At 30.9% G+C, this 12,397-nt stretch overlaps 1 pseudogene; it reads right to left on the reverse strand.

Annotated features, from left to right (window-relative positions):
- Positions 1-215: 215 nt before the first annotated feature.
- Positions 216-11,573, reverse strand: LOC141561901 (large ribosomal subunit protein uL6-like; annotated as a pseudogene).
- Between the last annotated feature and the right edge of the window lie 824 nt (positions 11,574-12,397).

Raw genomic sequence — 12,397 nt, forward strand, 5'->3', positions numbered from 1 at the left:
AAAAAAAAAAAAAAACAATTTTCAAAAGTGATCACAATTTAGCTATAGGAAATTAGGGGAGTATATTAAATGACATAGGGACTAAGAAAATTAAACACTGAAGTGAAAGGAAAGTGATCCTTTATAGACAAGAATAACTAATATTTTTATTTTGATAAAATATTTGATTTCTTTATAAATTTTGATTCCTCAGGTCATGAATTTTTATTTTTTTTCTAAGTTTTTTCATCAGCCTGTCACACTATGTCTTTCTCAGAAACAGAGATATCATTAATTTTTTTTTTTGACATCCTTGTTTTTTTTTTTGTTTTTTTTTTAACTGTAGTGGCCTTTTGTATCAAGGCAGCTAAGTTTGATACACGTTCAGTAACATTTCTTTCAAGAATTAACTCATATTTTTGTGCTTGAGAAACAACACAAGCAATAAGTCATCATGTTGTAGTTTTCAGACTAGTAGATATTTCACCCAAGAAATTTCTGATTTTGATAAATGATCACTGCCTTAAACAATATTGATGGGGAAATGAGTCTACACAGACCTCATCCTTTAATGAACTCAGGGTAATGCCTTTGATCATGTTTTCTACATGGCTATGGATTATGCAGTTTCAAGTTGTTTTTGATTTCCCCACCATTTATTCACTGTAGCCTTCTTTCCTTCCTTTTGTTTTATTTTTAATTAAAGCTTTTTTATTTTTCAAAATGTGTGCGGGGGTGATTCTTCAACATTAGCCCTTGCAAAATCCTGCATTCCAACTTTCCCTCTCTTCCCCCATGCTTTCCCCTAGAAAGCCAGTAGTCTAATATATGTTAATCATGATATAAATATGTTAAATCTAATCTATGCATACATATTTATACAATTATTGTTCTGCACAAGAAAAATCAAATCAAACAGTAAAAAAATTTTAAAAAAGGAAAAAAAAAAGAAGCAAAATAAAATACAAGCAAACAGCAACAAAAAAAAAGTGAAAATGCTATATTGTGAACATGTTCAGTTCCCACAGTCCTCTCTTTGGGTGTAGATGGCTCTCTTCATCCCTGAACAATTGGAACTGGTTTGAATCATCTTACTGTTGAAGAGAGCCATGTCCATCAGAATTGATGATAAATGTAGTCTTATATGTAATGATCTACTGGTTCTGCTCATTTCATTTAACGTCAGTTCATGTAAGTCTCCAGGTCTCTCTGAAATCATCCTTCTGGTCATTTCATACAGAATAATAATATTCTACAGTATGCATATACCATAATTTATTTAGCCATTCTCCAATTGATGGACATCCACTCAGTTTCCAGTATCTAGCCACTACAAAGAGAACTGCCACAAACATTTTACATATGTGAGTCCCTTTCCTTCCTATAAGATTTCTTTGGGATATAAGCCCAGTAGTAACAGTGCTTGATCAAAGGATATGCACACTTTGATAACTTTTTTGTATATAGTTCCAAATTGCTCTCCAGAATGTTTGAATCAGTTTATAGTTCCACCAACAATGTATCAGTGTCCCAGTTTTGCCACATCCCCTCCAACATTCATCATTATCTTTTCCTGTCATCTTAACCAATCTGAGAGGTGTATCATGGTATCTTAAAGTTGTCTTAATTTGTATTTCTCTGAATAATAGTGATTTAGAGCACCTTTTCATATAACTAGAAATAGTTATAATTTCTTCATCTGAAAATTGTCTGTTCATATCCTTTGACCATTTGTCACTTGGAGAATGGCTTGAATTCTTATAAATTTAAGTCTATTCTCTATATCTTTTAGAAATGAGGTCTTTATCCGAACCTTTAAATGCAAAAATATTTTCCCAGGTTATTGCTTCCCTTCTAATCTTGTCTGCATTAGTTTTGTTTGTACAAAGTGTTTGTTCACTTAATATACTCAAATTTATCTATTTTGTGATTAATAATTATCTCTAGTCCTTCTTTGGTCACAAATTCCTTCCTCCTCCACAGATCTCAGTAGTAAACTATCTTATGTTCTTCTAATTTATTTATAATATCATTCTTTATGTCTAGATCATGAACCTATTTCGACCTTATCTTGGTATACAGTATTAGATGTAGGTAAATGCTTAGTTTCTGCCTTACTAGTTTCCAATTTTCCCAGAAGTTTTTGTCAAATAGTGAGTTTTTATCCAAAAAGGTGGGGGCTTTGGGTTTGTCAAACACTAGATTACTATACTCATTGACTATTTTTCTTGTGAATCTAACCTATTACAATGTTTAACTACTTTGTTTCTTAGCCAGTACCAAATGAAGATCACTGCTTTATGATATAGTTTTAGATCTGGTAGAGTTAAGCCACTTTCATTTGCTTTTCTTTTTTTTTTTAATTTTAATAATTTTTATTATACATATTTTTTATAATATTATCCCTTGTATTCATTTTTCCAAATTATCCTCCGCCTCCTTCTATTCCCTCCCCCCGATGACAGGCAATCCCATACATTTTACATGTGTTACAGTATAACCTAGATACAATACATGTGTGTAAATACCATTTTCTTGTTGCACAATAAGCATTAGATTCCGAAGGTACATGTAACCTGGGCAGACAGATATTAGTGCTAACAATTTACATTCACTTCCCAGAGTTTCTTCTCTGGGTGTAGCTACCTCTGTCCATCATTTATCAACTAGAAGTGAGTTGGCTCTTCTTTATGTTGAAGATTTCCACTTCCATCAGAATATATACTCATACAGTATTGTTGTTGAAGTGTATAGTGATCTTCTGGTTCTGCTCATTTCACTCAGCAACAGTTGATTTAAGTCTCTCCAGGCCTCTCTGTATTCCTCCTGCTGGTCATTTCTTATAGAGCAATAATATTCCATAACCTTCATATACCATAATTTACCCAACCATTCTCCAACTGATGGACATCCATTCATCTTCCAGTTTCTAGCTACAACAAAAAGAGCTGCCACAAACATTTTGGCACATATATGTCTCTTTCCGCTCTTTAGTATTTCTTTGGGATATAAGCACAGTAATAGCACTGCTGGGTCAAAGGGTATGCACAGTTTGATAGCTTTTTGGGCATAGTTCCAAATTGCTCTCCAGAATGGCTGGATTCTTTCGCAACTCCACCAGCAATGTATTAGTGTCCCAGTTTTCCCACATCCCCTCCAACATTCATCATTATTTGTTCCTGTCATCTTAGCCAATCTGACAGGTGTGTAGTGGTATCTCAGAGTTGTCTTAATTTGCATTTCTTTGATCAGTAGTGATTTGGAACACTCTTTCATGTGAGTGGATATAGTTTCAATTTCTTCATCTGAGAATTGTCTGTTCATATCCTTTGACCATTTATCAATTGGAGAATGGTTCGGTTTCTTATAAATTAGGGTCAGTTCTCTATATATTTTGGAAATGAGACCTTTGTCAGAAACTTTGGTTTTAAAAATATTTTCCCAATTTGTTACTTCCCTTCTAATCTTGTTTGCATTAGTATTATTTGTACAGAAACTTTTTAGTTTGATGTAATCAAAATCTTCTATTTTGTGATCAATAATGATCTCTAGTTCTCCTCTGGTCATAAATTCCTTCCTCCTCCACAAGTCTGAGAGGTAGACTATCCTCTGTTCCTCTAATCTATTTATTATCTCCCTCTTTATGCCTAAATCATGGACCCATTTTGATCTTATCTTGGTATATAGTGTTAAGTGTGGATCCATATCTAATTTCTGCCATATTAATTTCCAGTGTTCCCAACAGTTTTTTCCAAATAATGAATTTTTATCCCTAATGTTGGTATCTTTGGGTTTGTCAAAGATTAGATTGCTATAGATGTACCCTTTTTTGTCCTTTGTATCTAATCTGTTCCACTGATCTACCAGTCCATTTCTTAGCCAATACCAAATTGTTTTGGTGACTGCTGCTATATAATATAGCTTTAGATCAGGTACACTTAGACCACCTTCCTCTGAGTTTTTTTTCATTAGTTCCCTTGCAATTCTCGACCTTTTATTTTTCCATATGAATTTTGTTGTTATTTTTTCTAGGTCATTGAAATAGTTTCTTGGGAATCTGATTGGTATAGCACTAAATAAATAGATTAGTTTGGGGAGTATTGTCATCTTTATTATATTCGCTGAGCCTGTCCAAGAGCACTGAATGTCTTTCCAATTATTTAAATGTGACTTTATTTTTGTGGCAAGTGTTTTGTAATTTTTCTCATATAATTCCTGACTATTCTTTGGTAGATGGATTCCCAAATACTTTATACTCTCAACATTTGTTTGGAATGGAATTTCTCTTTGGATCTCTTGCTGTTGCATTTTGTTGGTGATATATAAAAATGCCGAGGATTTATGTGGATTTATTTTGTATCCTGCCACTTTGCTAAAATTCTGAATTATTTCTAATAGCTTTTTAGCAGAGTCTTTGGGATTCTCTAAGTATACCATCATGTCATCTGCAAAAAGTGGAGATGATTTTCTGAAGTCTTTTTGCTAATATCTTATTTAAGATTTTAGCATCAATATTCATTAAGGAAATTGGTCTATAATATTCTTTCTCAGTTTTGGATCGACCTGGTTTAGGTATGAGGACCATGTCTGTCATAAAAGGAGTTTGGTAGGACTCCTTCATTCCCTATTTTTTCAAATAGTTTATATAGCATTGGGGCTAATTGTTCTTCAAATGTTTGGTAGAATTCACATGTGAATCCATCTCGTCCTGGGGATTTTTTCTTGGGGAGTTGATTAATAGCTTGTTCTATTTCTTTTTCTGAAATGGGACTATCTAAGCAATTTATCTCCTCCTCTGTTAATCTAGGAGGCCTATATTTTTGGAGAAAGTCATCCATTTCACTTAAGTTATCAAATTTATTGGCATAAAGTTGGGCAAAGTAACTCCTTATTATTTCTCTAATTTCCTCTTCATTGGTGGAAAGATCCCCCTTTTCATTTGTAAGACTAACAATTTGATTTTCCTCTTTCTTTTTTCTGATCAAATTTACCAAAGGTTTATCTATTTTATTGGCTTTTTCATAAAACCAACTCTTGGTTTTATTTATTAATTCAATAGTTTTTTTTACTTTCAATATTATTTATTTCTCCTTTTAATTTTTGTATTTCAAGTTTAATTTTTGGTTGGGGGTCATTTGCTTTTCTTTATCATTAATTCCCTTGAAATTTTTGACCTTTGGTTTTCCAGATGAATTATTTTTTTTTTTTTTATTTTTTCTAGGTCACTAAAATAGTTTCTTTAGAGTTTGGTATAGCACAAATAAATAGATTAGTTTAGATTGTATTGTTTTCTTTAATATATTTGCTCAACCTATCCAAGAGCACTTAATATTTTTCCAATAGTTTAGATCTGACTTTATTTGTGTGGAAAGTGTTTAGTATTTTTACTCATATAGTTCCTGACTTCCCCTAGGCAAATAGATTTCCAAATATTTTATACTATAAACAATTATTTTTAAATAGAATTTCTCTTTGTATTTCTTCCTGTTGTATTTTTAAATGATTCATGAAAATGATGATGATTTATATGGATTTATTTTATATCCTATAAATTTACTAAAGGCATGAATTATTTCTAATACCATTTTAGTTGATTTTCTGGCCATCGGTAAGATTATCATTATATCATCTGCAAAGAGTGTAATTTGGTTTCCTCATTTACCTACTCTAATTTATTTAATTTCTTTTCCTTCTTTTATTGCCAAAGCTAGCATTTCTAATAAAATAATGAATATTAATGATGATAGTGGACAACTTTGTTTGAATACTGATTTTATTGGGAATTGATGTTTGCTGATGGTTTTACATAGCTGCTACTGCCTATTTTAAAGAAAAGATCATTTATTGCTATACTCTCCAGTGTTTTTTTTTTTTTTTTTTTTTTTTATAAGAATGGATTTTGGATTTTATCAAATGCTTTTTCTGTATCTATTGAAATAATCATAATGTTTTTCTATTGATATAGTCAATTTTGCTAATATTTTTCCTAATATTGGACCAGCCCTGCATTCTTGGTATAAATTCTACCAGATTGTATTATCCTGGGGATGACCTTCTGTACTCTCATTGCTAAAATTTGAATTAAGATTTTTGCATCAATATTCATTGTGGAATGAATAAAAATCATTCTATAATTTTCTTTCTCCATTTTCATCGTACTTGGCTTAGGTACCATGTCTATGTCATAGAAGGAATTTGGTAGGAGTCCCTCTTTCCCTACTTTTTCAAATAGTTTATGTAGTTTTGAAGTTAATTGTTCTTTAAATGTTCTTTAAATAAATTAATATTTAAATTCATTGGCCATAGAGATTTTTCTTAGAGAGTTGATTAATAGCTTGTTCTATTTCTTTTTCTAAAATGGTATTATTTACATAATTTATTTCCTCTTCTGTTATTGTGGACAATCTACTTTTAAGTAGGCATTCCAACATTTCACTTATCACATTTATTGGCATAATGTTGGGCAAAGTAACTCTGAATTATTGCTCTAATTTCCTCTTCATTTGGTGGAAAGTTTTCCCTTTTCATTTTTGAGGCTAACAATTTGATTTTCCTCTTTCCTTTTTCTAATCAAAGTGATCAAAGGCTTATTTTATTTTTTTCTATTTTTACAAAACAACTATTATTTTATTTATTAGTTCAACAGTTTTTGATTTTATTTACTTTTAATTTTATTAATCTCTCATTTTATTTTTAGAATCTCAAGATTGGTATTTGATTGGGGGGTTTTAATTTGTTCTTTTTTCAGCTTTGTTGTTGTTGTTGTTGTTGTTGTTGTTGAAAGCCCAATTCATTGATCTTTTCTTTCTCTATTTTAGCCAAATAAGCATCTAGAGATATAAAATTTCCCCTAATAACAGGTTTGGCTGCATCCCACAAATTTTTGTATATTGTATCATTATTGTCATTCTCTTGGATGAAATTATTAATTGTTTCTGTGATTTGCTGTTTCACTCATTCATTTTTTAGGAGGAGATTATTTAGTTTCCAATTATTTTTGGCCTATTTTCCCCTGGCTTTTTCTTAAATGTAATTTTTATTATATCATACTCTGAAAAAAATTCATTTACTATTTCTGCCTTTCTGAATTTGATTTTGAAGTCTTTATGTCCTAATTTATGATCAATTTTTGTATAGATTCCATGAACTTTCGAGAAGAAAATGTTTTCCTTTTTGTCTCCATTCAATTTTCTCAAAGATCTATCATATCTAACTTTTCCAGTATTCTATTTACCTCCTAAAATTATTTCTTATTTATTTTATAGTTTGATTCATCCAGTATTGACAGAGCAAGGTTGAGATCTCCCACTATTATAGTTTTGATGTCTGTTTCTTCTTTCATCTCTCTCAATTTCTCCTCTAGGAATTTAGATGCTACACCACTTGGTGGTTGGTATATGTTTTATATTGATATTGCTTCATTATCTATGGTACCCTTTAGCAAGATATAATTTTCTTTCTTATTTCTTTTAATTAGATCAGTTTTTTGCTTTTGCTTGATCTGAGATCAGGATGGCTACCCCTGTTTTTTTTTTTTTTTTCTTTTTTTTTTTTTTTAACTTCACCTGAAACATAATAGATTTTGCTCCCACCTTTTATATTTACTCTGTATGTATCACTCTGCTTTAAATTTGTTTCTTTTAAACAACATATTGTAGGATTCTGGCTTTTAATCCAGTCTGCTATCCACTTCTGCTTTATGGAAGAGTTTCCTTCATTCGCATTAACACTACTAATACTGTTTTTCCTGCCATCTTATTTACATCAAATTATACTTTTTTCTTTCCTTTTCCCCTTTCCCTTCTCTCTTTCTCTTTGCTTATGAGCACCACTTGCCTCAAACAGCCCTTCCCATTTACAGCCCTTCCGTCTTTCTTATACCTTTCCCCTATTATTTCTGTTTTCCCTTCTATTTAACCTATCCCTTCCCTTTTCCCCTTTCTCCTCTCACTTTTCTATAAAGTGAGAGAAGTTTCTCTTTGAAAACCAATATGTCTAATATTGTTTCTTTGAGTCAAATCTTATGAGTTAGATTCACACAATGTTCATCCCTTTTTCTTTTCCTCAATTATAATAGATTTTCTTTGCTTCTTCCTGAGATATAATTTCCTTCATTTAACCTCCACTTTCTTTTTCTTCCCCAGTGTAATCTTCTTTCCAAATCTAGTTTTTCTTTTATATTATGACAGTAATATCAAACTATACATGCACTCTCTATGTATATCCACAACAAAAATACAGTTCTCAAAATTCTTTCCCTTTTACCTTTCTATGCTTCTCTTGATTTCTATATTTGGAGGTCAAATTTTTGTTTAGCTCTGTTTTTTTTCATCGGAAATAAATAGAATTCAACTGTTTTGTTGAATGTCTGTCTTCTTGCTCCTTGAAAGAAAATACTCAGTTTAGCAGGATAGCTTATTATTGGCTACAGTCCAAGTTCCTTTGCATTTTGAAATAACAGATTCCAGGCCCTTCAAACTTTTAAGGTGGAAGCTGCTAGATCCTGGATAATCCTTATTGTGGCTCTTCAGTATTTGATTTTTTTTTTTTTTTCTGGCTTCTTACAATATTTTTCCTTGGTCCAATAGTTCTGAAATTTAGCTAAGGAATCTTAGAATTTTTATTTTGGTTTCTCTTTCAGGAGGTGTTTGGTGAATTCTTTCAATGGTTATTTTGCCTTCTGATTCTATGACAAAGTTCACTTTGATGATTTCCTGAAATACAGTGTCTAGGCTTTTTTTTTTTTTTTTTTTTTTTAATTCTTTATGATTTTCAGAAAGTCCAATAACCCTTAGATTGTCTTTCTTAAATCTATTTTACAAGTCAGTTGTTTTTCCAAGAATTTATTTTACATTTTCTTCTATTTTTTTTTTCATTTGTTTGGTTTTGCTCGACTGATTCTTGATGTCATGAGTCATTCATTTTCATTGTTCAGTTCTGATTTTTAGTGAATTATTTTCTTCATTTACATTTTTTTACTTCTTTTTGTATTTGCCCAATTGATTTTTTTAGTATGTTGGTTTGTTCTATGCATTTTTATCCATTTCACAAATTGTGTTTTTCAGTGAGTTGTTTTCTTTTTCTATTTTTTCAAATCTATCTTTTAATGAGTTATATGCTTTTTCCATTTCACTAAGTCTGTTTTGTAGTTAATTTTCTTCAGATTGTTTTTGTGTTGCATTTTCTAAACCCTCTTGCAAAGTTTTAATTTCCTTTTCCCATTTTTCTTATATCTATCTTTTAAGATCCTTTTTAATTTCTTCTAGGAGAGCCTTATGTGATAGGGATCAATTTATATCACCCTTTGGGGCTTTGTGTGGAGGCTATTGGCTTTTAATCTCCTCAGGGTTTGAAATCTATTCTTCTCTTTCACCATAAAAACTATCTATGGTCTGAATTATTTTTGCTTTTTTTTTTTTTTTTTAACTCATTGTTTTAAAAAATTGACATTTGCTTTTAGAGCTAGGGAGACTGTCCAAGCTTCCTCTACAAGCAGTAGTGACTGTGCTGAGTCAGTGCCCACTGACTTTTCATGCTAGGTTGGTGTGGCCAGCTCCCATGAGATTCTAGCATTTCAGCATTCACTATTTACCTTTTGTGTGGATGCAGGGCAGAATAACCAACATTGCTGTAGATTCCTCTCTGTAGATTCTCCAGCTTGGGGACCCCCAATTGCTCCTATTCTGCCCTGTCTGCCCTTGGCATCCGTGCTTGGTCTGCTTGTGCTTGACTTACCTCCCTTTGTGCCCAATTGAAACAGACCTTTCTGGAGAGCTTCAAAATTATATTCTTCCATTCATTTGTTGCACTCCCAATATTCATGGGTTCTATCATCCAGAACTAATTCAGAGACTGGATTTGCTAATTAGTTTGAGGGACATGGGCTGAAGTTAGAAAGAAATATGTGTCCTCTCACCATCTTGGCTCCATCCCCAATCTATATTGCCTTTCTTCCTTTCAAGGAGACTGAGTTCTACATTGATATGGTAGAAACCCCTATGCAAGATTCCTCTATGCTCCTTCACATTAACTGTTTTTCCCTTAAGAGAGAAAACAATATTTCCTGGAATGTAATTATGTGATTCATGATGACTATAAATAATTTTATCAGGGATAAACAATTTCATTAACTTGATTAACTAAGAGTTACTCTCTGAAATCTCACTTGAATTGAATTATCCAGCATTTCTCCTTTTAGTTTCCTTTACTTTCTTTAAGCTACTACAGGCAGTTTGTAGAAGGGCCACCAGATGATCTTTTGACTTAGTGGAAAATATTTTCTAGGGTATGAATAATTAAATGATTAAAATAGAAATAAAATAACCACTTTTGGAGGACAGAATTTGAGGTTTAGATGTGTGGATAAGGATCATTGTGATGATAAAAAGTTAATTTTCATGGAAGTTTGCTGAAGTTCCATGTCTGTTTTTTTGTTTTTGTTTTTGTGTTGTTTTTTTGTTTGTTTGTTTGTTTGTTTGTTTGTTTGTTTTAAGAAAAAAAAAGATAAGCAGAAAAGATAATGGAACACCTATTTTCAAGCAATACTTCATACTGAGTCTGCATTATTCAGAGTTTCTATGAGTCTTCAGGAATCAGTTATATTTGGTGTTTTTTGGTCCACTTGCCTCTGATGGTCCACTTTTTTTAGTCCAGGATCAGATTGTATTAGTCTGCTACTTCCTGAGCAAATTCTAAATGTTTCATATTGAGACAAATTTTTCTCTTCCTTGCCTATTTTTCCTTCACCACCCTTCCAAGAGAAGCAAAAATGTCCTTCATCAATCAAGTAAATAGTTCTTGATAACATCAAACTTTAAAAATCCTGTTATTAAGTATTATTAATGAGATTAGACTAGATTGTTTTCATCTAACCTTGTCTTATTTCTCTTTTACACTGGAATCTGATAGCAATTGCTGCATTAGTTTAATACTGACCTATTAGCTACAAAGGGAATATTTCAAGCTATTTTGAACTTGTAAAGTTCTATGTTGCTCTCCATTAATTCTTGTGTCAAAGCCCAGTAGTCTATGCTTATTTAAATGTATGTATTGTAACCCTTGGTTAATCAAGCCAATGAAATTATCTATCCCTGATAAAATTATTTATAGTCATCATGAATCACATAATTTCAAAAATGCCATATGTAAGATACGCAATCAGGCAACAGAAGAGCATCCAATATATGTTATCAAGAACTATTTCCTTGATTAATGAAGGACATTTTTGCTTCTCTTGAAAGGGTGGTGAAGAAAAAAATAGGCAAGGAAGACAAAAATTTGTTTTTTTGTTTTTGCTTTTTTTTTAGTACTAATTTGCTACATATACAAAAATACAAAGATATTATTTAACTTAATGATTTCCATTGTTGAGAAGGTATTTACAATACATTTATCATAGTCATAAATAAATATATAGTTAAAATGCTAAAAGGGTGCTAAATAATGATTGTCCAAAAGAGTAAAATAGTTATAATGAATATTTATATTACATGCAATGATGACAGAAAAAATATAATAAAATATGTAAGATATTGAAAAAAATCCTTAAAGGAAATTTTATAAATTTGAACAGTTTTATTAACAAATATTGTGAAAATAAAAATAAAGAATTTGACATATAGATACAAAATTTAATATCAAATTAATAATTCCTAAAGAGAACTGACATATATTTGAAACAATAAAAGGAATAAACAAAAATAGCAAAAACAAGTCTATGACCTATTTAAATATATGAAAAATTACAGAAAAATATGAAACAAGAAAAGATAAAGCAGGTTACTAAGATTAATATTGAGGAGAAATTTACAATGATTAAAGAGAAATAGAAGTGACTGCTAGAAATCACTATACACCAATTTCAATAAAACAGTTAAAATTTTATTTTGGAAACATAAATGTTTGACAGTGATATAACAAACTAATATTAAAAAATGCTATATAAAAATCTAGACCTGAAATTATGAAGAAGAAAAATGAACAAACTTTAAACATGCAAAGAAAAAAAACAAAACCCCCAAAAAAGAGTTTCCCAAAAAGATTCCAAAATCCTATCAGATGTGTGATAAAAATATACCTATGTTTAATAAAATTTTAAAACTGAGATAAATATGTTTCTTATATACAGACTATGAAACATTAAGCAGAGAAAGAAAGCTATCAAATAACAAATATTGATGAAAAACTGATAAATTTATTCTAGGAATTCTGAGATGGTTCATCATTGATTAACTTAATATAATTATTTATATAGATTTTTTAAAATGAAAGCTACATACTTATATCAATATTGAAAGGGAGATGTTCTGATAAACTATCCTACTCAGGTATGCTCAGGTATACTCAGATATGTCTTTGGGGAAGAAGGAACCAGAACACACAGTAAGTGCAGAAGCAATGGGGCAAGGATGCTGCAGGG

This window comes from Sminthopsis crassicaudata, chromosome 3 (assembly GCF_048593235.1).
Source record: "Sminthopsis crassicaudata isolate SCR6 chromosome 3, ASM4859323v1, whole genome shotgun sequence".
Lineage (NCBI taxonomy): Eukaryota > Metazoa > Chordata > Mammalia > Dasyuromorphia > Dasyuridae > Sminthopsis > Sminthopsis crassicaudata.